Source organism: Epithele typhae (assembly GCF_022376455.1).
Source record: "Epithele typhae strain CBS 203.58 chromosome Unknown BXZ73scaffold_99, whole genome shotgun sequence".
Classification (NCBI taxonomy): Eukaryota; Fungi; Basidiomycota; class Agaricomycetes; order Polyporales; family Epitheliaceae; genus Epithele; species Epithele typhae.
In genome coordinates this window covers 1-3,714 of record NW_025954290.1, presented here as the reverse complement: position 1 = coordinate 3,714, position 3,714 = coordinate 1, and positions in this window count along the sequence as shown.

The window sequence follows — 3,714 nt, the reverse complement described above, 5'->3', positions numbered from 1 at the left end:
GCGCCGGCGAGCGCATATTTAAGTTGCCGCTATGTTCGGCCTCCTTCGTCATCGACCCCTATCGTCTCTTCACCGCCGTTCCTCTCTAACATGCCTGGACTCGATCTCAGGACGAACGTCAAGGTCGAAGATCCTAAGAAGTTCTGCGAGGAGTTTTCCAAGGTCATCCCCATTTGGTTCCGCGCTCACTATCCGCTCTCTCGTTCTTATCATGCAGAATCCCCTTTTCCTCCTAGTTCTCAGCCGAGACCCTTGGCAAACCCGAAGCTTACATCTCCGTCCACCTTGACCATGACAAGCCCCTCACTTTCAATGGCACTTTTGAGCCGGCCTTCTTGATGACCATCGTATGTCATTTGTACCGTTTCTCGCAATGTCGACCCTAATGACGAGTACTGCCCCCTCGCAGGTCAGCTTGGACAACATATCCACCGAGAAGAACGAAGTTTATTCCAAAAAGTTCTTCTCCTTCTTCAAGGAGAGATTGAACATTGACGGTGATCGCGGATATATGTATGTGCACGGATCACGTCTGTCGTACGGCTTTAGCTCATATGTATCCACAGCACCTTTTTGGATCCCGGCCGAGGCAACCTTGGGTGCGTATTGGATCTCGGATTTGACAGGACGGCTCATTGGAACGGTGCGTATAGCTACCAATCGACCACATTCCAGACCATCTTCGGTGGTCCGAGCAAGTAGTCGATGAACATAACTGTAACAATAGTGTACAACACTGCTCGTACATAGTTCCTGCGACTCCTGGGCATTGATCCGCGTTGAGCCGCACCTTCTGAAACGTATCCTCTTGAGCATCTTGCAGCCAGACGTGGGAGAGTATGGCGTGCCACCGGGAACGGCCTTGGGCCCAGGGAAGAACTTGAGCTCCGCTCGAGCCGTGCTGAGCAGCCACATGGTCTGCGATGTGAGCTCGTCAAGATACGACCTCTCAAACGACTGCAATGACGAAGTACCTGAGCGGGGTGGGGGTATGCGTGAGGTTCATCAAGTTGGTTGAGCGGCCAGTGTTGAAGCCTGAAGGCCTGAGGTTTCGCTTTGTCCGCTGGAACTCTCACCGAGAAGCGCCTTGCTTTCGCTCTGTCACGTCAACCTTGCTATCCTCATCTCATTCTCTCCGTAAGTAGTCATGAAACCATGCTGCAAGTTTAGCACATTTCTCGCGGGATACGGAGTACCGAGACCCTTCTCATGAACTCAAGGGGCATAGGTACCTGCTATGTATGTATCCATACTCCTGAGTCTCTATCACGATGCCTGGTCTCACATCCCACCCGCCTTTCCCTCAGGATATCCCCACCTGTCCTGAGTCTCTTGGTGATTCACTATGAGCTTATCAAAGCTGGAGATGCGGATGAGATCGAGAGGCTCTGGAAGGCTGCGAAGGAGATGGGATTCTGGTAGTGAGTGACTGCGCAGTACTCGAGTGAACAGTACTCGGACTGACCGACGATCCGTTGCAAGCCTCACGAACCACGGCGTAGCCTATGTGAGGAATCGGAAGGGATGTTTGCGATGGGTGAGGAGACGATCGCTCTTACCCTCGCGGAGAAGCTCCTCTTCGAGCAGGGAGACCAATGCGTTACGTTCTCTCGAATTTCGTGCATTTGCACTCTCCACCGACCTGCGCATCGGCACAGCTACATACAAGGCCGCCGGCGTGCAGTTCACCGACGACAACGGCACGCGCGACGTCACCGAGTTTGTCAACATCTCTGAGGACGACGCGCTCGCCTGGCCGGCAATCGCACGCCGCACGCACCCGCGCGGATGGAGTCCACCATCACGCCGTTCGTGAAGATCAACAACCACATCATCGACTTCCTCAACGACAAGCTCGCGCTTTCTACGGGCACGCTCGCGTCTCTCCACAAGGTCGAGTAGTTCAGCGGATGTACGGCGCGGTTCATCAGACCGCCGTCGTGTATCGGGCCAGAGGAGAAGACGTTCCTGACAGCGCACACGGACTTTGGGTCCTTGGTGAGTGGTTTGCCGTGGGCCCCCTCGCGTTGTACCGACATCGCTCTCCCCAGTCATTCCTGCACGTCGCTTGCAGGTTCTCCCTCCTAGCTCTGACCAGTGGTTCTACGTCAAGGTCAATGGTCCCTCTCGATCCGCCGCGCTCGTGCTCATGTAGTCGTCCGTCGCCCAGCCCGTGCGCGGACACGCGATCTGCAACATCAGCGACGCGCTCGACATCTTCTCCGGCGGCATCCTGCGCTCCAACATCCATCGCGTCGCGCGAGTCTGTCCGCGACGTGCCGATGCCCCGCGGTTCACCCCCTTACCAGCCCGCCTCCACGGGAGCAGGCCCAGTACGAACGCCACTCCGTCATGTTCTTCCCCCGCCCGAACGCCACCGTCGAGCTGCGGGCGATGTCCGCGCAGAGCGAGCGCATCGCTGCGGTAGTCGCCAATGCGCCCCCCGTGGAAGTACGCCCCGGGTGTGACCGCGATGGAGTGGCTGGTGAGGAGGGTCAATTCGCAGCGCGTGACAAACTATAAGGTGTGTCCTGTCTCGCCGAGGTGCGCTCAGGTTGCGAAGGGTTGATGAAGCCGTTAGGGCCCGGAAAGCCGGACGGACAGGCGGGGTACCGAGGACACGGCAATCCCGAACCAGGGGAAGATCGGAACGGCTTCGAAGAACGTGTATGTAGCTCTCAATGAACACAGGCGTTGCGAACACCCCGATTGCGCCGTCTGCGGACGGGGATCCATACGTGAACATGTAAAAACAACACATGCAGCCGACCGTTTCTGGACACTCGAAGTCTAGGCCTCATCTGCAGGGTCTTGGTGTACCCGACGAGCACGCTCGGCATGAACGACCGAGTATAGGTTTCGCGCATGGTAGTACAGCAAGACGTAGAGCCGGACGTAACATCGTATGCATAACACCAACACATGTGGCATGATATGGAGGGTTGACGAACATCACCGTTCCTACCCTCGTGAGGACCGCAACTCGTCCCGCACAGCACCCTCGCTGGAAACCTCCCTACTTAGCCTCACGCTCCATGTCGCGTGGTTCCGCAGAAACCACCTCCCTGCAAACGCACGAAACCAGCCCAACATCCGCATACCATGATCAGCCCACTCACCCCACCGCTTCCGTACCCCGGTGTCCTGGATTGCCCATGAGGCGAGCGGCGGAGTCAGGTCGTCGTCCACCACCTTCACGCATCATGTCTCGCACACATTGTAAATACTCCTAGTACTTCTTCCAAAACTCTTGGCTGACGCGAGAGTCGTGCAGGCCATTCAATGACTCATGCTCCCAGCTGAAGAAGCTGGATATATGACGAGATGCAAGGGCGGATTGACAAGAGGAGACTTCTTTAAAACAGAGATATTGGTCTATACAGCACCTCTACCCCCTCGCGGCTACGAACTCCGGCCCGCGCCACGGCTTGCGCGCGTCCGGGATCCGCCAGTACCGCTCCGCCCACGCCTCGTCCTCCTCCATCCACCCCGTCTCGCCCTCCGCGCCCGCGAACACGTGCAGCCCGAACGTCTCCCCCTCTGCCGCCGCGTCCGGCGGGACCCTGAACTCCGGCTGCTCCACCTGCCCCTGCGCGGCGAGCGCCGCAAGCGCGGCGTCGAGGCCCGCCGCGAACGCGCGGCTCCACAGCACGCGCGGCACGAGCGCGTGCAGCGACTGCACGACGACGCGCCGCAGGGGCACGCCTGCCCGCG